Genomic DNA, 22,362 nt, shown 5'->3' with positions numbered 1-22,362 from the left:
GTTATCCTGGATGCTAAATACAACTATTCCTGGGGTCCAAGAGAAAAGATAAAGAAGTATTGTTTTGAGGGGGTGCCTCCTGTCTTGAAATCTGCTCTGTTTCCTCAGAAATAGGGCCACTCCGCTCTACCCTAAGCAATACAAATTATATCCTTATTTTGGAAAAAATCCACTCCCTTCTTTTTTTTTTTTTTTTAACGCTTATTTATTTTTGAGACAGAGAGAGACAGAGCATGAACGGGGGAGGGTCAGAGAGAGAGGGAGACACAGAATCTGAAACAGGCTCCAGGCTCTGAGCCATCAGCACAGAGCCTGACGCAGGGCTTGAACTCACGAACCTCAAGATCATGACCTGAGCCGAAGTCGGACGCTTAACCGACTGAGCCACCCAGGTGCCCCAAATCTCACTCCCTTCTTATAGGATTAGGATTCTGCTGTGTTCTACCACCAGGGCAATAACGTGAGCTATTCCCCAACTCTGAACAAGTATCTTCAGTGAAGATACTACCATGGGAGGTGAGTAGAAAAGGCGTGGAATTTGTTCAAGTTCAGCCCTGCCTCCTGATGAGGTCTCTCCTCCGCTCTGAGGTGTGCCCATGTCTCGTTCTTCCTGTGACCCTCCAACGGCCATCTGTCGGACAAAACGTGCAGGTTTGCGTCTTCATACTTCACCATATCTCCTTAGTTATGAGTTAACGGTGTACAAGATGGCTGAGGCAATGTTCAGGGCTGGTGTGTCCAGACTTCTGTAGGCTCAGGCACTCTGAATCAAAATAGACCTCACCCACACCATTCAGCAATTACACCCCACACCGAATGCTGTTTTATGTTTGCAAGAATTTCTTCATGGAGGCAAGGAGTTTGTCTTTTTTTTTGTTCAAGGTTGAATCTCTTGCACCTGAAACGACACCTGCTGGGCAGACCATCAATCAATGCTTGTTGACTTGAAGAATGACTGGCTGGTAAGAATGCCTTTCCGTTTAGGGTTAGCTGTGTTTTATCCAGCAAATGAATTGGGCTTACTCAGAAACTTGTTAACTTGGGAATTCTAACCTGCAAATTGGTTTTCAAATATGGTATATTTTTATGAGAATTGCAAGTAGAGTGGAATCGACATTACATTACATGAATAACCTTGGTTGATTTTGATGTTGTTGGGAGTATTGTGAGTGTGATCTGAAGCTATTTATTTATTTTTCAGATTTTAGATGTTTTTAGAAAGCAGCAGTTTGTTGTGTGTGTGTACTCTCTCTAGAGAGTCTGGATGCGATGGCCCTGTTGCAGTGCCGGGGCGGGGCCAGGGCAATGAAGGCAGATCGCATGTTGGATAAGGAAGGGAGGTGACTTCTTGTTGATGGTACAGCCAGTCTGAGCTGCCCAGTCCGGACGGGCTGGGTCTCACGCTGGGGGGGACCGCCCGACACCGGTTTTGGTCAAGCCCACCGCCCAAGTTGTTCATGAACCTTTTGTTCACAACTAGATCAGTGAAGAAAGGAAGTTGTCTTTCAGCCCTTCTCCCAGAGCCCCGTGGGTGGCTTCCCTCTACCATATGTTCCCCTGGAACTGGGCTGCCGAGCTTCCTGCCTGGGGCTCCTTGCAAACACATCTCCGAAGCGGTGTGCTGGGGAGGACGGAAGTGCTGTTTCCAGATGGCACCAAATTAGCCTCTTGAGATTAGTGTTTGCAAGAAATATGCTTATAAGGAAGGAAAACAAAGAGTCCCTGGGGATTTTAAACAAACCAGGGCCTTGGAAGGGAAGTCGGGGCGAGAGCTGGCAGAAGGGGCTAGAGGAAGGTAGTGAGATATTAGAGTTTAAAGTATAAAGATATTAAGGTTTAGAGGAGTTTAAACAAATTTTAAAAACTTATCTAAGATCACACAGCTGGTAGGGAGCAGAGCTGACCTGTGCACGAAGAACTGTGAAGTCAAAGCCAGTGTTGATAACCTCAGTGCTAAACAACCTCCATGTGATTAAAGATCTGCCCTCCCTGTTTTCCAAACTCATCACTCCGTTCTGTCTGAGCCCTGCCTTACTGGAGGAAACACAAGACCCTCCACAATCCCGGTCTCAGGCCTTAGGTTGTGCTCTGGTCTCTCAGTGATCTGGTCTTCCACACTCTACTCTGTAGATCACTGGACTGGGGTTGGGGTGGATGTTATTTCCTTTGTTCCATCTGGATGGCAACTATGTAGCTGTCTGGGAGGTCAGCTCCCCAGAAGCAGATCCTGAGATAAGGATTTGAGTGCACATGGTTCATCTGGGACATGCTTTCAGGAAGCACCTGCAGGGGATGGGGAGGTGGGATAGATAAGAAAGGAAGCTGGTGAAAGGTAAAGCCAGGTTACCGCCGTGTGCAACTGAGACTTGATCCTGCTGGCCAACTCTGGGACACACTATAGAGAACCCCTCGGAATATTCCCCGCATTGGGCACAGAAGTGAATATACTTACCCTGAAGCTCTCGTCTATCAGAGGGGACTCACTCCACAGCACTCCAGCCTGGCCCAGGGCAGATGAGGAGAAATTTCCAGGCAGAGATAGCAGGTGCCGTATAGGACCCAATGCAGAACACTCTGGAATGGATAGGCTCCATGGGGCTGAAGAGGTGGGGCCCAGCACTGTCTGCATCAGTGACTCTTAGGCTCCCTCTCCAGACCATGGTAGAATCACCCAATCGTCACAGCCCTTCTTTCTGCTGAGCCTAGAGAAGGATTCAGAATTCTCAAAATCAATTTTCCAGACAGTGAATTGCCATTGGTTAGCATTGGTACCCCAGATGGAACCCGTCTTATATCCATTCTATTTACTCTTCTGTGTAGCCTCTGAAGGCTTCAGTCCCATAAGGTAATGAAGGTGGGTCAGATGACCTTTAATGTCACCTTCAGTAATAATTTTCTTTAACTGCATGACTGTATATGTCCATGAACATGTCTTTAGTTGCATTAGCTTTCGTGGAAGTTTTTCCATAAACATTTGAGTTAACTGAACACTTGAGGTCCTTTCCACAGAGATCGTTATTATTGGTTTCCTATGCCACGTAGCAGTGATGTTGACATTCTGAACCCAAGTTTAGGATTTTGCATTAATTCCCTTAAAATTTTATCGTTATTTTTGGGACCCATCGTTCCAGCTTTTAAAGAGCTTGTTTTGTGATATAATTCTGTCATCCAAGGAATGAACCGCGTCCCCAAATCTTTGGCAGCTGCAAATCTGATAACCAAGTTGGTTTGTGTTTACAAAAATTGTTGCGAATGATAAGCCATGGGGCTGCAGACAAAGCCTTGGACTAGAGACCTCCCCTTCCTGTGGCATGTGATTCAGTCTTAATGGAAGGGAAAGTTTCTGCAGCCCGGGGTCCCATGGGGTGTCCAGGGCAGGAACGCTTGGGATGGCAGTGTGCAGGCCGGATTCCCAGGCATTTGAACTAATCCAATGGAGAAGGCTCAGAGCAAGGACCCTGGGTGCCTTCCCCATCATGCTTACTCATTGCCCCTGGCCAAATGGATCTAGTTCTTCTCCCTAAAGCATCCCCCACCCCCCCAGCCAAAATGGAAGTGACAGCCCCTCTCCAATGATACTGGTAAAGCCCTCTGAGATCTCTGGCAGAAAGCTGACACATAACCCCAATCCAGGTACCACTTCACGATTGCTCCTGCAGTTTCGGAAGCACTTTCCTCCCCCCTCTCTGGCTGGGCATGTCCTTCTGTGTTTCTCCTTCCACATTTCCCCGTGGCTAGCATCTGTTCTGTTCTATTCTGACTCTCCCTCCTGAGAGCCAGCCAGCTGTCCACACTGGGTGAGTCTTTGGGAGGACACCGGGGCTGACAGTGTTTGCATGTGTGCGTGTCTGCGAGTGTGTCCATGTGTGTGGGGGCGTGTTGGTGGAAGGGGTGAAGTGAGGGAGCGGGTGCAAGGTGGTTCTGGCTGGCCTGGTGTGCAGGAAGCGTCCTTTTATACAGCCGGCGCATTTCCAATAAGCTGTTCACGTCAGTTCTTGCAAGAGGTGACACTGGCCCCGGCCACCTGCACCTGCACTCTGGGCAGTTGCTCGATGTGACATTCTTTGCGCCCCTTCTGATGTCGCCCCTCCTCCAGACTGCCCTGGTCCGACTTGTAGCCTCTGAGATGCTGCCCTGTCCTCAGCGGCCCTTCTTGGAGCGCGGTGCCCATGGCTTCATGGTGAAGGTGCCAGGCTACAAAGGTTTGCTGGGAGAAGCGGAACAAGAAAGAGTCCTTGGGGCTGATGGCCATTTCAGGAAAGGCTCAACTCCATTAGCTCGTGCTTGTGACCTGGGACCTCAGAACACCCACGTGACCCCTTGTCCCACCCCACAGACTCACAGTGTTCATCCAAACGCATAATGTATGAAAGAACACACAAGAACGTGCTTTGAAATTTTTAAAGCTTTGGAAAGCATGTGAAGTATTCTTGGTGTGACTTGTGAAGCTTTTAGGGACCCCCGTACATATTTTCGGCACATTCTCACACACACACACACACACACACACACGCACACGCACACGCACACAGTCACATTTTCTCATTTCACATCTGTTGAGCTGGTCCTGAAGGGCACATCTAATTACCTGTTAGCATGAATAAATAATGTTAGCAGAACAACAAAGAAGAACAGGAAAACACAAAGTGTCTGTGCATCTGATACTTGGAATCTCTTTTCGCCGCCTCTTTGGCTCTATTCTGTTCGCCTGAGTGAGCCCCAGAGGGCTAAGCGGTGGCTACGAGGCCACGTCTCTGTGCCTGTGGGTTCCACCCTAAAGGGACCCACTCCGGGTGGCGGATCTTCCTAAGTGCAATAAGCACACTGGGTACGGTTGCATTCTCATCCGCAAAGTTTGATGCTGCTACGGGTAACTATTCTTTTCTTCCTGGGTAATGCAGCCTGGGGTCTGTGTCTGTTCATGCACAATCCCTTCAAAGCCACCTGACGTGGAAGGGGACTGTCCTTTTCCTGCCCGGCTACGTGGGCTGGCGGCGCTCGCTGTGACAAGCGGTGATTTTAAACATGAAGAAAATAAGCGTGGCTCTAGCCAGTGACGAGGTCTGCAGCCAGGACAGGAAAGCATCCACCAGCCATTCTCATGCCCTCTTTTCTTCCACCGGGTCCCGTCCAAATTTCGTGCGGTGTGTTTACGTCCTGAGAACTCTTAAGCACCTCTTACCGCGTTTGACCCTCAAGGCAACCTTGTAACATCTGTAAGGCAAGAACTTTATTATTCCCGTTTTAGAGATAATGATGCCAGCGGCCTCGGGCTCCTCGAACATACACAACTAGGTCCACTCTGCCTTTTGTGACAGGATGAGTTACTGAAAATTAATAGTGCTGTTGTTTATGCTGTGTTCAGTGGCAAAAAAAAAAAAAAAAAAAAAAAAAAAAGAGAGAGAAAGACCAGGGAATTGATTACTTTGTCCTCACAGAAAGGATGGCTGGGCGGTTGTGGTCTGAGTGCTGGATTCTGAACTCAGCCCCTGGCGCAAGTCGATGACTGCAGTGCATGTAAAAAGTTGAATTTGTTACCAACCTCAAACACTGGGGAGATTTTCCCATATAGTAGAGATTTCCAGTTTCTCTTTTCTTGCTCTGGAGATGGCAGAGCTTCAGGGTGGGTGGTTGCCTTGGCGATAGGCGACAGCAGCCATCCAGGGGCGGAGTCTGGTGGTGGGAGGGTGGAAGGCAGGGTGGAGGGGAGAGGCACCAGCAGGTGTCCACCGTCCCTCTTCACACCCCCAGCCAGCCTGAGGGCTGAAAACCAGGAAGCCTTTTTCCATGTCCTGGGCTGTGTCAGCCATGAAGCTCTTCTAAAACCCCAAGGAGCCCAGAAGCTGGCAGGGGTCCTTGAAAAATGGTGGAGATTGGATCTTTTACTAAAGTTTACGAATGGGAAGCTTACAGCCAGCTAGAACTTGATCAAGAATGACCAAAAAAATTAAATAACGTGCCAACATGGTACTTTGTGATAGCCAAGGCTTTCGGTGTAGAAACTTTTTCCTTCAGAGACTCCTCTGGGGTCTCTATCAAAACAAACAGCCTCCCTCTGTAAAAATACAATCGTTCCTGAAGATACACTTTTCTAGTCAATTCTTTTCTTTTCTTTTATTTACTTTTTAATTTTTTAATGTTTATTTTTGAGAGAGACAGAGACTGAGTATAAGCAGGGGAGGGGCAGAGAGAGAGGAGACACAAAATCTGAAGCAGGATCCAGGCTCTGAGCTGTCAGCACCGAGCCCAACATGGGGCTCGAACTCAAGCGCCGTGAGATCATGACCTGAGCCAAAGTTGGACACATAACTGACTAAGCCACCCAGGCTCCCCCCTCCTCTAGTCAATAATTTTATAATTCAATTTTTCTCCCTTCTGCTTATTAAAGTAATACTCATTGTACATAATCTAGAAAATTCAGAGTGGAAAAAAAAGGAGAAAAAACCCCACTTTTTGTTTTTTTAGGGAGTGAGAGAGAGCATGTGTGTGAGCTGGGGAGAAGGCTGGGGAGGGGAGAGAGAGAGAGAGAAAGAGAGAGAGAGACAGAGAGAGAGAGAGAGAATATTAAGATTCAGAGCCTGATGTAGGGCTTGATCCCAGGACTCTGGGATTACAATTTGAGCCAAAATCAAGAGGCAGACACCCAACCAACTGAGCCATCCAGGTGCCCCAACCCACATGTATTTGTATTATCCAGGGCTACTATTTAACATTTTAGTACGTAGACTTAGAAAGAAGCTATGGAGAAACTAAATAGTTTCTTTTTCTTTGTTTTATATGTGTGTGTGTGTGTGTGTGTGTGTGTGTGTGTGTGTGTGCTGTATACATATACATTTTATACATATATAATATATATTTATACATAATTATGTTATATATCCATAATTATATTCATATGTACATATATCTATGTACAACTATTATGTACAGCTATGAAGACAGTTTATATTTGTATATACACACGCATGTATATATATATATACACATAAATACACATGCATAATAAATTCATGTCTTCATATATCCATGTACAACTATGTAGACACAGTTTACCAAAATCTTCCCTCCTTTTAAATTATAGCTAGAGGTCTCCTTCCTCTAGGGAACCTTAGAATCCGTTTACTGGCACATTCTTTGCCCTACCTCTTCACCTCAAGATATTCTTTTCTACTAATTACTTCTTTTTTAACCTGGGCTGACGTATCAGCTTCCCATGCCTCTCCTATTTGTCTAACTTCAAATGAAGATGGCAATATTAAGAGGCAGCCTGTAATTACAAGGAAACTTGAAAATTGCAGAGTCATCTCCCAAGAAATCTCAAAAGCAGTGCCTTTGACTGTCTTAGGTCAATCAGTAGAAAATGGGGCCCCTCAAGGCATGGTTTTGTGAATGTGATATCTGCCAGCCAGTGGTTCTAGTTGGGCAACTTTGCTGTCTTTGCTTATTGGTCTTGGCCCATGCAATTATTATTATTATTATTATTATTATTATCATTTTGCATTTTGCCATTTTAAAATTTACAAAGTAGAAACAGAAAGATAGCTAGAAGTTCTAGTGAGGAGAAGACTAATTGAATTGACACAAAGATAGAGCATTCAGATGGGCCCAAAGTATCAAACCTTTAGTCTCAGCAAAATATTTATTGGACTTTCACTAGTCAGTAGCATGGTCATTTGGGAAGGGAAGGAACAAAAGTGATCATGTTAGATACTAAAGTACCAATGACTGGATCTCAAACATGTGGTCTGAAGAGGGATTTGCAAATGTTTTTTCAGCTGTCTGGATATGAAACATTTATTGGCACCTGCTATACATACTGGGCATAAAAAGTCACTTCTAATTCTGAAATACCTAAAAATTCAAGTTACACCTCTGTTTAGTATTCTGACTGTACCTGGAGGTTTCTGATTCTCCCATTCTGGATTATTCTCCACTTCCCCACCCATCATTTCATTTTCTCCACCAAAAAAAAGTATTTCTTTTTCAGTGACTTTTTTCAGACTCGGTGCTAAATATATATTTCAGGGAAATAGAAACAATGAACAATGTAGGCCTTTAGAACTCTCAACCTTTGACAGAATTTTTATTCAAATGCAAGCAGAAATAGGGACTAATGTGAGCAAATGACATCCAATAATAATTTAGTAAACTCAGTTTTGGTGGTTTCTAACCGCCTCACCGGTTACATCTTCAAGTCTAAATAGATAAGTTGGGTCTGTTTCAACACAGCTGTGCGTACATGGACTCTTGATTTATGACAAAGATGTTTCTGCAGTGGAAGGAGAAAGAATGGTCTTTTCAAATGTGGACATGTGTGTGGGGAGGTGTTAAATAAACATCTGCACACACACACACACACACGCACACACACACAAACCTGAGCCCTACTTGATACTATACACAAAGCAGAATTCCAGGTGGATTGTGGATCTAAATGTGCAAAAAACAACACATTTCTAGAAAATAACAAAGGAGAATCACTTCATGACCTCGAGGAAAGCAAAAATTTTAAAGGACATACATACAAAAATAGCATAAGAGACTGATAAGTTGGTCTTCATTGACATTTAGAACCCACCCTGTTGATCAGAAGTTAACATGAGAGTGAAAGGGGAAATCCACTGAGCAAGAGAAAGATATTTGCAATATATATAACTGACAAAGAACTCACATACAGAATATTAAATTTTTTTTTAATGTTTATCTTTTATTTTTGAGACAGAGAGAGAGAGACATAGCATGAGTGAAGGAGAGGCAGAGAAAGAGGGAGACACAGAATCAGAAGCAGGCTCCAGGCTCTGAGCTGTCAGCACAGAGCCTGATGAGGGGCTTGAACTCGTCAACTGCAAGATTATGACCCGAGCAGAAGTCAGACACTCAACAGACTGAGCCACCCAGGCGCCCCCAGAATATTTTTTAAAATGTGTACAAATCATTAAGAAAAAGGCAGACAACCAACCAAAAAATGTCCCCCCCCCACAAAAAAATGGGCCCAAAACTTCAATGGACACTTTACGAAGGATGATACCAAGCATCTCAAGGTCATTATTGATTGAAGAAATAAAAAATAAAACCACAAGATATTATAACACCCCGGACTCCCCATCCCAGTTCTTGAATGGCAAGAATACCAAGTGTAGAGTATGGAACAATGGAGACTCTCATGCCCTGTTTGGTGCATATACCTGAGTAGATATCATATATTCCCTGTAAACCAGCAACTGTAGCCTTGATATATACCAGCAGAAATGAAGGCATATATGCACAAAATGCATGCACAACACCGTTTACAGCAGCATTATTCTTAATACATAAAAATTGCAAATAGAATGAATATTACCCAGCCACATACATGAATGAATTACTACTATCCATGACAACATGGAAGATTTCCATAAACATAATGTTGGATTAAATAAGTCATTCATACAATAACATATACTATATAATTCCATGTGTATAAAGTTAAAAAATAGTCAGACCCAATCTGTGGTATTAGAACTTGGAATAGCGTTACTTTTCAGCAGAGGTTAATGACTACACAGTTCTGATCTGCTCACCTTTCTGTATAAACGTTACCTCTCAGTTAAAGTTAAAAATCTTTTTAAAAACAAGCTTTTCCATGGTAAAACCTGCCTCTTCTTCCCATCTTTGAATTTATGAGCCATCAGCAAAAGCTCATCATAGTCTCACAAATCAAGAATCTATCTCTTCTGTGGAAATTTTTTTTTTCCAATCGCTTCTGTGCCTAGAATGTTACCTGCCCCCCCCCCCACAATTTTACTTTTATTTGATACTATTTTCTTCTGGTTTTCTACACTTTAAAATATTTATATCAAACTTTTACACTAGCGTGTAGTGTGGTGAGAATCTAAATTGATTTTGTCTCCAAATTACGTACTTGTTATCCAAATGCAACTTATTAACTAATAGTCTCTTTCCTTTTTATAATTCTGTATATATGGAAAACTTGGGTGGGTCAGTCTGTTGGGCATCTGACTCTTGATTTCAGCTCAGGTCATGATAGGAGGGTCATGGGACTGAGCCCCGTGTTGGGCTCTGTGCCGAGCAGGGAGCCTACTGAGGATTCTCTCTTTCTCTCCCCCTCTGTGCCTCTCCCCTGATCATGCTCTCTCTCTCTCTTAAATACAAAAATTTTTTTTTTTTAATTTTGAATACAAAGGAGGTATATATTCTATTCCAACAACTTACTGGTAATTTTTGTACCAGGACACTTTCATTATAATTGCATTGTGATGTATTTGTAACTTATTGTCCTCTGTGGATTCTTATCATTTTCTCCTTGAATTTTCTCCATATTCTTTCATGTTGATTGGATCAAGTTCAGAATTTCTTGTTTGTGCTGCAAGAAGAGAAGAAAATTCTACTGAGATCAATCACATAACCATGTAATTCATTTGGACAGAATGGTTACTATTATCATATTCGTCCTCTCCTGCCCCTCTCAACATTGGCCGACCCCAATCACCATTCTGTGGGTATAATAGAAAAGGAGTCAGGAGATCTCCGTTTTATTACTTGTTCTTCCACTAAATACTTGTGTGACTTTGACATAGTCATGTACCATAGGGATATTGTATTTCCCTGTGTGCACATTGATTTTTCATATTTTTTACTCATTTCTTCTTTGAAAGAGTTTGCTTTTATGGGTTTATAATATCTATTTACGTGGAAAGGATATGACTTCTTTATCTCTCTTACATGCTTGCCAATAATTTTCTTAATTTGTAATTTTTTAACTTTGATATATCATTATTTTGTTGTTGGCTTTTTTGTAGAGAGTGTTGCATTTCTTTTTTTGTAGGTTTATTATTTTATTGGGGTTTAATTACATGTAATGACACATACAGGTCTTAGTGACTTCTGACAAACTATGTGTTCCCCTGTATTTCACACCCCATCAAGATATAGTATATTCCCATCATCCCCAAAAGATCCTTCCTGACGCTTCCTAGGCCATCTCTGGTCCCCATCCTGACAGGAACAACCACTGTCTGTGTATCTCATCAGAGTTAGCTTTGCCTGTCCCAGAACATTATATATCTAGAATCATATATAGACTATTCTCATTTTTTTATGTGTGATTTTGCTGTTTGCAATAGCCCCAAGAGCCACGCTGCTATACTGTCTAGTGTCCCTAAGTGCAAGAAGGTGGGCATGTACCTTATGGAGAAAATATATGTATTAGAAAAGCTTCTTTCATGAGTTGGAATGCTGTTGACCATGAACTTAATGTTAATGAATCAGCAGTATATATGAAATAAGCTGTCTTTAAACAGAAATACACAGAAAACAAGGTTATGTGTTGAGAGAGAGACGAAAGTCTCGGGGATCTAACCTTAAATTTTCCCTAGAGTTGGTTTCTGATTTTGCTAATTCAGTGTGCACGGCAATTTCATAGAACATAACTACAGCAAATAACAAGAACTGACTTTGGTAAGGCTCCTCCCAGTTGTGTATCTGTACTGTGTTTTTGTTCAGAGCTAAGTAGCGTTAGATTGTAGAGAGATGTATTACAAATTATGTTTTCATTCCTTTGTTAGCAGAATTTTGCACTGTTTCCAGTTTGGGGCAATTCTGAATAAAGTTTCCAGGAACGTTCTTGTGCAAGTCTTTTTGTGAACATATGTTTTCATTTATCTTGGGTAGATACTAAAAAGTGGAATTGCCCCATCATAGGGCAAACTTAATTTTAGGAGGAACTACGAGAACAGTTTCCAGAGTGGTCAAAGGACTTGTCCCACCAGCAAACTATAAACATCCTAGCTTTCCCGCGTTTTGGGCAACATGGCAGTGGTTGGTTAGCAAATCTAATGGGTGTGCAGTGGTATTTCATCACAGTTTTAATTTGTATTTTCCCGGTGAAAGATGATGTTTCACCAGTGCATAGAGCCTTTTGTATATCTCTGTGAAGTGCCCTTTTAAGACTTCTGACAATTTTTGAAAATTGGGTATTTGACTTTTTATTATTGAGTTACAAGAATTGCAAATATACTTTGGATATAAGTCCTGTGTCAGATAAATGGGAACATTATCTGCTTTTCTGTGGCTTGCCTACCTCAGTATTGTTTTTTCATGAGTAAAAATATTCTATTTGATAAACTCCATTGTTACGAGTTTCTTCTTTCTGAGTTCTAAGAAATATTTGCTTACCTTCATGTTGTGAAGATACTCTAATATGTATATTTTTTTGAGAGAGAGAGCATGTGGGCAAGTGGGGGAGGGGCAGAGAGAGAAGAGAGAGAATCCTAAGCTGAGAGAATCCACTCTGAGCTGAATGTGGAGCCTGACATGGGGCTCGATCCCACGACCCTGGGATCACGACCTGAGCGGAAATCAAGAGTCAGACGTTCAACCGACTGAGCCACCCAGGCGACCCTCTAATTTGTAATTTTTTAAAGCTTTATAGTTTTACCTTTTACCTTTAAGCCTATGATCCATTTTATTTTTTATTTTTTTTAAACATTTATTTATTTTTGAGACAGAGAGAGCATGAACAGGGGAGGGTCAGAGAAAGAGGGAGACACAGAATCCGAAACAGGCTCCAGGCTCTGAGCTGTCAGCACAGAGCCCGATGCGGGGCTCGAACCCATGGACCGTGAGATCATGACCTGAACCGAAGTCGGACGCTCAACCGACTGAGCCACCCAGGCGCCCCTCTATGATCCATTTTAAATTAACTCTTACAGGGAGTGAGGCATGAGTTGAGTTTTTTGTTTTTTGTTTTTTTCTCCCAGAGAGATGATCTGTTGTTTCTCAATTATTTGTTAAAAAAATCCTTTCCCCATTGAATTGTTTTGGTAGGTTGACCTAAAATCAATCGACTGTACATGCGTGTCTATTTCAAGTTTTCTTCTGTTATTTCATTTGTTCAGTTTTATGCCAATAAGACATTTACTTCATTACCATACATTTATATGCCTTGAAAATAGGTCATGTAAGTACTTCAACTTTGTTCTTTCTTTGGCCTTTTCATGTACATGTAAATTTTACAAGTAACTTGTCAATTTCTGTGAGATAGCCTGCTGGGATTTGACTAAAAATAGTTTGATATACAGATTGATTTGGTAATGATTTGAAAAATTGCTTGGTATTATTCTCTCCCTTAAATGATCAGTAGAATTCATTAGTGAGGCCATCGGGCCCTAAAATCTTCTTGATGGAAGATTTTTTTTAATTGTCAATTTAGTTATTTAAAGAAGTATAGGGCTAATCAGATTTTCTGTTTTTTCTTAAATCAGTTTTGTTGTGTTGTATTTTCTGAGAAATCTATCTTGTATAAGTTATTAAATTTGTCATTACAGAGTGATTGTAATGTCTGTGATATCTGTAGTAATGTCCTGTCTTTCATCCTGATATTTGTAATTTTGTTTTCTTTCTCTTTTTTTTCTTGTCCGTTCTGGCTAGGAGGTTATCAATAATGTCGTTAATAATTTCAGAGAACAAACTATGGCTTTGTTATTTTCTCTCTGTTGGTTTTGTGTTTTTTATCTCATCGATTTCTTCTTTTTAAAATTTCCTTTTTTTGGGGCGCCTGGGTGGCGCAGTCGGTTAAGCGTCCGACTTCAGCCAGGTCACGATCTCGCGGTCCGTGAGTTCGAGCCCCGCGTCGGGCTCTGGGCTGATGGCTCAGAGCCTGGAGCCTGTTTCCGATTCTGTGTCTTCCTCTCTCTCTGCCCCTCCCCCGTTCATGCTCTGTCTCTCTCTGTCCCAAAAATAAATAAACGTTGAAAAAAAAAATTTCCTTTTTTTTTTAATTTGCTCCTCTTGCCTCTACAGATGGATTTAGACCTTCAATTTTAAACCTTCCTTCTTTTCTAATACCAGCACTTAGAGCTATAAATTTCCGTCTAGCAAATTTAGATATCTGATATTTTATGAAGTTCAAAATATTTTCTAGTTCCCTAATAATTTTTTCTTTGACAGTAGTTATTTAGAAGTATGTTGTTTGGGGTGCCTGGGTGGCTCAGTCAGTTAAGCGTCTGACTTCAGCTGAGGTCACGATCTTGCAGTTCTTGAGTTTGAGGCCCACATGGGTTTCTTTGCTGTCAGTGCAGAGCCTGCTTCAGATCTTCTGTCTCTCTCTCTCTGTCCCTTCCCCACTCACACTCTCTCTAGTTCAAAAATAAATAAACATTTAAAAAGTATGTTGTTTTTCATTTAAAAAAGTGTGTGTATAATTTCCAAATATCTGAGGATGTTCTGAGTTTATTTATTTATTTTAAACAATTTCTTATTTAATCTCCTTGTGGTTGAAAAATATACTCTGCCTAATTTCAATCCCTTTAGGCTTGGACAGACTGGTTTTATGACCCAAGATGTGATCCATCTTGGTGTATGTTCTGTGTGTACTTTAAAAAGACTGTGCTTTCAGGGCGCCTGGGTGGCTCAGTCGGTTAAGCGTCCGACTTCGGCTCAGGTCACGATCTCACGGTCCGTGAGTTTGAGCCCCGCGTCGGGCTCTGTGCTGACAGCTCAGAGCCTGGAGCCCGTTTCAGATTCTGTGTCTCCCTCTCTCTCTGCCCCTCCCCTGCTCATGCTCTGTCTCTCTCTGTCTTAAAAATAAATAAACGTTAAAAAAAAATTAAAAAAAAAAAGAATGTGTTTTCTACAGTCACTGGATATAATGTCTCTTAAATATCAATTAGGTAAATTTGGTTGTTCAGTGATTGTTCTGGATGGTGGTAAAAGGTCTGGCTTCTCATTTGGTCTTCTCTGACACTACACCAGGCAGGGATGGTGAGAGAGGAGCACTTTATTACTACTAATGAGAGTCCAGGGTCCCCATATGAGCTCTGCTGATACCAGGTATGAGGGTGTCTCATTACTGTATCATTCTATCATGATTGGGCAGGAATGAAATGACCAACTCCCCATTCAGTCTGCTTTCAGTCTACCCCAGTGTGGGTAGGAGAATAGAGTAAGGAGGGTTTTGCTTTTTTTAAGTTTATTTATTTATTTTGAGAGAGAGTGAGAGTGGGGGAGAGGCAGAGAGAGAGAGACAGAGAGAGAGAGAGAATCCCAAGCAGGCTCCATGCCGTCTGTCAGTGCAGACCCCACCATGGGACTCGAACTCACGAAACTGTGAGATCATGACTTGAACTGAAATCAAGAATTGGACGCTTCACTTACTGAGCCACCCAGGAGCCCTTAGAGTAAGGAGGTTTTGTCTAAAAGGTTTTGTCTCTTTCTTGATCATTTCTCCCTTTCCTGATCCTTTGAGAAAATAGGCTTTTCTTGGGACTCCATTTGTCTTTTCTTGTTTATCATTGCCATGGTGCCTATTTCCTCAACACCCAGTCTGGGATGTGAAAGGCAAAAAGAAAACACAAGAACTCACCACATGTCAATTCCTTAGGTCCTCAGATCTCTAGCTGGTCTGTTTTCTTCTCTCTACCTTTTATATTCTTACATTTGTTTTATTTATAATATTGAGGGTTATTTTTTAAATCATAATTTAGCAGGAGAAGTAGAAAGAAATGCATCTGTTACGTTTTGGTCTGGTGACTTCAATTTTGAAGGATATGAAGGAAATTCTTGCTAGATTTCTGGATTGAGTTTTTTTCTTACAATGGAAAGATCTCATTCTATTGTCTTCTGACTTATTTCTTGATGATAATTTAGCAGTAATATTTATTTTATCTCAAATGTGGGCAATGCGGTTTTTTCCATATGGTTGCTTTTAACATTTGTTTGTTTATTATTTATTTGTTTATTTATAGTAGGTTCTCCCCCAAGTTGTTAAATATATTTTTTAATTTTTTTAATGTCTATTTATTTTTGAGAGACAGTGAGAGACAGAGTGCAAGCAGGGGAGGAGCAGAGAGAGAGGGAGACGCAGAATCCGAAGCCGGCTCCAGGCTCCGAACTGTCAGCACAGAGCCAGACGCGGGGCTCGACCTCACCAACTGTGAGATCATGACCTGAGCTGAAGTCGGACACTCAACTGACTGAGCCACCCAGGTGCCACCCAAGTTTTTATTTAAATTCCAGTTAGTTAACATTCAGTGTAATATTCGTTTCAGGTGTAGAATTTAGTGATTCAACATTTTAAAATGTGGCATGAATTTGCACACCATCTTGTGCGGGGTCTATGCTAGTCCTTTCTGTATCATTCCGATTTTAGTATATGTGCTGCCGAAGCAAGCACTAACACTTTATTTTTATGATTGGTTTTCAGCACTTGGATTCTGATGTGCTTTAGTGTGGTTTTATTTGTGTTTATGTTGCTTTGGCTTTTTTTTTTTTTTTTATTTTCTTGAACCTTTTATCAAAATTGGAAAATAGAAGTCCGAACTTCAAAAACATGAGTTCGAGCCCCTCATCCGGCTCTGTGCTGACAGCTCGGAGCCTGGAGCCTACTTCAGGTTCTGTGTCTCCCTCTCTCTCTGCCCCTCCCCACCCTTGCATGCTGTCTCTCAAAAATGAATAAACAACAGGGCGCCTGGGTGGCGCAGTCGGTTAAGCGTCCGACTTCAGCCAGGTCACGATCTCGCGGTCCGTGAGCTCCAGCCCCGCATCAGGCTCTGGGCTGCTGGCTCAGAGCCTGGAGCCTGTTTCCGATTCTGTGTCTCCCTCTCTCTCTGCCCCTCCCCCGTTCATGCTCTGTCTCTCTCTGTCCCAAAAATAAATAAACGTTGAAAAAACAATTAAAAAAAATTAATAATAAAAAAAAAGAATAAACATTAAAAAAAATTAAAAAAACAACCAAACAACTTAGGAGTCGTTGAGCGGGATAAATACCAGAGGCCAGGCATATCCCTGAATGTGAATTCACCAGGGACTAGTCAAACTTACCTACAGAGCTATTTTGTGGTTGTGCTCATTCATTTGTTTTTCTTTTTATTCAGAATTCAAAATGCGGAAGTAGGGGAGGAGGAAGCACATCCAAGGGAAGCTACGGAGCTTTAAAGAATATATGAGGAGTTCAAAGCAGCCAGAGACTGAGATGAGAAAAGTAGCTGCGGACGCCTCAACGGAAGTCGGGCTAGAAGGAATCCATTTGTAGAGCCGCGCGATCACAGAAAAAGTATGAGCAAGATTTGTTTGGACCAGTGCTCAAAAAAATTCCTGTTTCCACACCCACGTATTGCTCTATGATTAACTTCCCACGCGAGCACACAGGATCTATGTATTTTCTTATCCGTATGTGTGGTAGTTTAGTATCCCGTCGGAATTATTTAATCGGTCTCCTACTACTATTTCCAATAATGGCTCAGGAGAGCACTGCCTTTAACAAAGGTTGTCATGTTAACAGAGTTCCAGGAAGAAAAGTGGTCCTGGAGACAAGTCGAATTATCAACGTGCGGCCCAGCATTAACACACCAAATCAGATTTTCTAGAGCATAAGACAAACAGCTTTGCCATTTAGAGAGCAATACAGACTGTGGAGACAAGTTTATAAAGTTGTATTAATTGTGGATGGAAGTACCCTGTGCTTACATGGAGTAGCTCATTGTAGCGATTTGAGAAGTGGCTTTTTGTCTACCTGTTACGATTAGCTCGACTCAGAATTACGGGCCAAGATTTTCCTGCCCAAGTAGCATGATGGAAGACGTCTTGCCCACTGTTGGGTCTCTCTCTCAGTCTCCTCTCAGCGATCTTTATTCTTGACGCTTGAGATTTTCATTTCCACCAGAATATGCCAATCCAGGATCCAATTCCCTTTTAAGTGTCTATTAGTAAAACAATTCTTATGAAGTGTCTTCTAAGTGACTTATAAGTAATGACATATGGATGGCTTGCATTTTAAATATTTTAAGTCCACTTTAATATTTTAAAGTGCGAAATCAATCTCTTGGTTGAAAACTTGGAAAGTTTGAGAAGCAAACGAAAATCTAGAATGCAAGAGTGAATTTGCAGGAAGCGTGCAGTGAAATCTGCTTAATTCGAGAACTCTCTCTAAGCCAAAATGGGGTCATGCTTCCATAATTCTTTTTTTTTTTTTTAACAATCTATCCTGACTGTTTTTCCATGTCAACAAATAAAGATGTCCGTTGTCATCATCTTCGGTGCTTTCATGGTAGGTCACCGAATGGATCCACTCTATGTGGCCAACCTACCATTATGAGCCATTAAGTAGCCCCTCTTTTATCCTCTATATGAACAACTTGATCTTGATGCATGGCTCTTTAGCAAACCTTCTTCCTGACGGCAAACCTTCTTCCCAAATGACGGCAAAACTTTAATGCAAAAAGTGAATCCATGATTCTGGGATTTTGGATACAGTGTCGGTGGGAAAACCACCATTTCCGTGAGAGTTTTTGCAAGCACTTTAATCTCGCTTCCCAGTTGCCTTTGAAAACCAGATCCCCCACCGGCCTGGATCTCTTCTGCGGGTGGTTCTAACAGAGCCTCGCACTGCCCACAAAGGGCAAGTGACCTGTTAGCAGGCTTGTCCACACTCAGGTCATTGCCCCGGTTCTCCTCCTGCATTACTCTGCCTTCTTCCACAATGCCCCCACCCCACGCTGTTCTTTCTAAAGCACAGCAATGATTGCCTTCCCTGAAGTGTTGCTAAATAGGTTTAAAACTGTGAGTCTTCCAATTTTTGGAGGGGCACTGCTTAGAAGGAACCTCTAAGAAATGCACTGAAAGGTCGGCTCTTGCCTTCTTTACTCTGGGTTTTCCATAGAAAAGGGTAACAAAACTTACCTGCTGAGTCACTGAAAAGACTTGAGGCTTTGAGCTGACTTGAATGTAAAGTATAAAGTAAGGAAGGAACCAAAGCGGTGATCTACTTGCTTTCCAGAAATCAGGTTCCAGCTTTCCAGGGAGACAGAAGGAAAAGAGAGAGAGGGTGGAGGGCTGAGAGGGGCATGACCCGGAAGCAGGGTCCCTTTCTCTTGAAAGGGATGGACCAGCCCACCCACGCTCACGCACATGCCGGCCTGACATCAGCAAGTTTGTGAGCACGGGTTAAATTTCATATTAACCTGAGATCTGTTCAAGGGGCTGTGGAGGAACACAGTCACCCTATGACTTCAGCTCTTGTCCAGCATCCCGACCTATGCAATGGGGGTCCCATCCCCACCCTGCAGAGCTGTTGAAGGGCGTAAACACTAGAGTAACCAGTATAGATGGGAGTCACAGCGTTCCTGGCTCCAGCCATGTACTTCACATGCATGACCTCGTTAGAACTCACTGCAATCCCCCCTGCAGCAGGTACTGTGTCCAGGCCCTTGAACGAAAGAGAAGACTGGGCCAAGAGAGGCCATCTGACTTACTGAAAGTCACACGGCTGGAAAGAGAGGCAGCTGGGATTTTGCCCCAGGCTGCCTGACTTCCAAGTCCCCTTCACTTGGCCTTCCCACTCGGGGAGATAAGGTACCTCATACTGGGCTACGTGCATAGTAGGGACTAATAGGTTGAGGCCCCCTTTCTCTTCTAGTGCATTCACTGTTCAAATCCAAGGCACCAGCTTCCGACATCGGGACCATTTCCCACCCAATTCACCAGCAGCGCATGACTGCCCTATCTCAAATCCAGCCTCTTCGCATCTCCTGGCGGCCATCTTGGTCCAAACCAATAATAACTCCCCTGGACTTGTAGCTCCTGCCTTCTCCCTTTGCTTCAGTTTCAAAGCCCTGGCCTTGGCCCTCATAATACAGCCCCTGAGCCCCTCCCCAGCCTCATCTCCTGCCTTTCTTCTTCTCTTTCAGAACTTTCTTGTAGCACAATTTATGATAAATGGTTCAAACAGAGGAATGTAAGTGCTTCCCGGAAAATCAAAGCGCCTAGCCCCCAGAATTGGCAACGGAGCCCTGGGCAGCCCCAGATTTGTTGTCATGTGCTCCCGGGTGAGTAGAAATAAAACGGTGGAAGAGATTTTAAATGTATCTGCAGGATTTGGGGCTGAATTACAATTTATACTCTTCCTAAGATTTGACTAAGCTCATTTTCCCCTCCAAATCTCTAGAGATGGCCACTCCATAGCCACTTTTAATGTCTTCTGACCTTTCAACCAGGAAATTATTTCTAATTCTAACTCGAGTCCATTCAGCTCTAGGTTCAGCCTCGGCAGAAGCTAAGGTCACATGAAGCCTTGCTGACTTTGTCTCTCTCTGACCCCCACCTCACTGGCCCTGACCCATCTTCAGGTTAGTTCTGGGGTACCTGCTCATCCCCAGGAGGAATCCTGTATCTGGGCAGGTGCTACACCAAAGCAAGAGGACCACATTAGGGGCAGGTAAGTCAGAGGCTTCTCGGTTTCTTCCTCCGGGCAGGAGGCTCTCAGCAGGCCGGGGTTTCCAAGGGGGTCATTGCTCAGCTGGGGACAGAAGACTCGGGACCACCAACTCTCCCACCAAAACAAGGCGTGCGGTGTCCCACATCGACTCAGGGACCCTCCAGACCCACATGGGACATCTCCTGAGAGACACAGAATGAAGGGGACAGGGGACAGACAGAGCCCAAAGACTGTCTGGTGCAGACATGCCTTTCCCTCCCTCCCCAGGGCAAGTGGCTCTACGGCCATTGTGCAGGAATGATCTCTGACATCTGCGTGCAGTCGCCAAGAATTTACCCTACTCATCTTTTCCCGTAAAAGAGAAGAATAGAAGTATTAGAATAGATGTGTGTGCGTGCAGGTGTGTGTAGGTTCAGGGAAAGGTGGGTACATGACTCAATCTGCATGGATTTCGTTTGAATACTGCCCTTCACCTTGTGTATAGAAATAATGGGCCAATTCAGATAAATTGGCGATATTTTTTCCTCAATAAATGAGAGAATGTTCGTAATATTTAGAATATTTGTGCCTGGGGAAAATACAAGAATGTTTGTGCCTGGGGAAAATCGAGGCTCAGTAGATCTTACTGAGCCAAGGGACGTTACAAAATAAAATAAATAAGTAAAAGCAACTCCTTCTTCCTGTTCTCCTGCAGCGAGGAGTATGTTGCTCTCCAGCCGCGTACATGTGGGGTTCAGAATGGGTGTTTGCCGGCACGAGTCTGGGCCCGGTGCCACCCTTGGTAACATTTATAAACTTTGGAGATTCTCGTTTCACTCACAGAGTTTCCGTTTCCTCGAATTTTGCAGAAAACTGTGGGCATTTTTATTGTCACGGGGAACCCACTCTAGTTCCCCGTTAGCAGTATTGAGAACAAAGGACTACTGACATCCACATTTTCTTCAAACTACCACATGGACGAAGATCTGCCGGTGCATCTGGAAACATCAGATGAGCAGCCTGGATACACTACTTCCTCCCGGAGATTCCACTGTGCTCAAAGAATGGAGGGTCATTTTAGTTTTGCACAGACCAAAAGAAACGTTTCAAGGTCACGGCAGGTGCCTTGTCAGGCAACACCCTGTGAGGAGGTTAATGGTATAAAAATTTGAGGAGAGGACTTAAAGAGAACCTTTAGGTTTGGGGTGTGTTTCAGAGAGAGGAAGGGTGGGAAGGTGGTAAAGAGGACTGGGTTTGAAGGATAGACATTATTATTTGAGTTTTCTTTTCTTTGAAGTTTGAGTTTTGAACATGGGTTTGGATGGAATTATAGACTTACTCTGAATACATTTAAAAAATAAGAATTGTTGGGGTGCCTGGGTGGCTCATTCGGTTAAGCATTGGACTCTTACTTCTGCTCAGGTCGTGATCTCGCGGTCCGTGAGATCGAGCTCCACGTCGGGCTCTGTGCTGGCAGCTTGGAGCCTGCTTGGGATTCTGTCTCTCCCTCTCTGTCTCTGCCTCTCCTCTGCTTGTGCGTGTGCTCTCTCTCAAATAAATAAATAAACATTTTTTTTTAAAGAATAAGAATTATTTAAGAAGTGGAAACAAAAGCAAGACCTCATGGTAATCATTCAATTCATAAGAAGATCCAGAAAGGTCAAATAATGTACCGTGCCCTTTTCCATTCTCCCTATCCAACTCCAAATTCATGTCAGCAAACAGCCGAGATCGAATCACAGAAGGGTCGGGGTTCATCGAAGGGTGGTTTTGTATCTGTGAACCAGCACCCGCTGCCCCCACCATATGACCTTCCCGGAGGTAAGTTGCAGGAAGCTGCCTCCATCTGGCTGACCGAGTCTCCATTTTGCCGTCTTCAGAAAGGTGCCCACTTTTCCTAGGGATGACATTATATGCTTATAAATTCCCACTAATCAACAAAGTCAGTTGGAGGTTTATATTTCCCCACTGCAGGGTAGAAGCTTCATGCCGAAGACAAAATTTAAAAGACCGTTTTGATGTCTTATTACTTCCACTCTTTTTCAAAAATAACAATTGCCCAGAAATGTGCTGGTTTCCCACTGTTCGCTTTCAGCCTCGTTCACACAGCACACCGCATTGAAAATTCAGGTTCGATAAAGATGGCTTCACAGCATTGTCCTGTCTCATATTTT

At 43.1% G+C, this 22,362-nt stretch overlaps 1 long non-coding RNA gene and 1 other non-coding gene across 3 annotated transcripts; one reads left to right on the top strand and one right to left on the bottom strand.

The window, feature by feature from the left end:
* The first annotated feature begins 305 nt into the window (after positions 1–305).
* Positions 306–21,636, top strand: LOC111557019. Of its 2 annotated transcripts, none has more exons than XR_002736756.2 (3): positions 306–962; positions 16,872–17,050; positions 19,683–21,636. It is a non-coding gene; the product is annotated as an uncharacterized LOC111557019 (long non-coding RNA). The 2 variants fall into 2 exon arrangements; XR_002736755.2 differs by lacking the exon at positions 306–962 and adding an exon at positions 15,922–15,984.
* LOC111557174 lies at positions 16,066–16,171 on the bottom strand. The gene has a single exon (XR_002737033.2). It is a non-coding gene; the product is annotated as a U6 spliceosomal RNA (small nuclear RNA).
* Positions 21,637–22,362: the final 726 nt, after the last annotated feature.

This window comes from Felis catus, chromosome D2, assembly GCF_018350175.1.
Source record: "Felis catus isolate Fca126 chromosome D2, F.catus_Fca126_mat1.0, whole genome shotgun sequence".
NCBI classification, from domain to species: domain Eukaryota; kingdom Metazoa; phylum Chordata; class Mammalia; order Carnivora; family Felidae; genus Felis; species Felis catus.
Note: the sequence above shows the minus strand (reverse complement) of the source record. Positions and strands in the feature narration are given on the sequence as shown.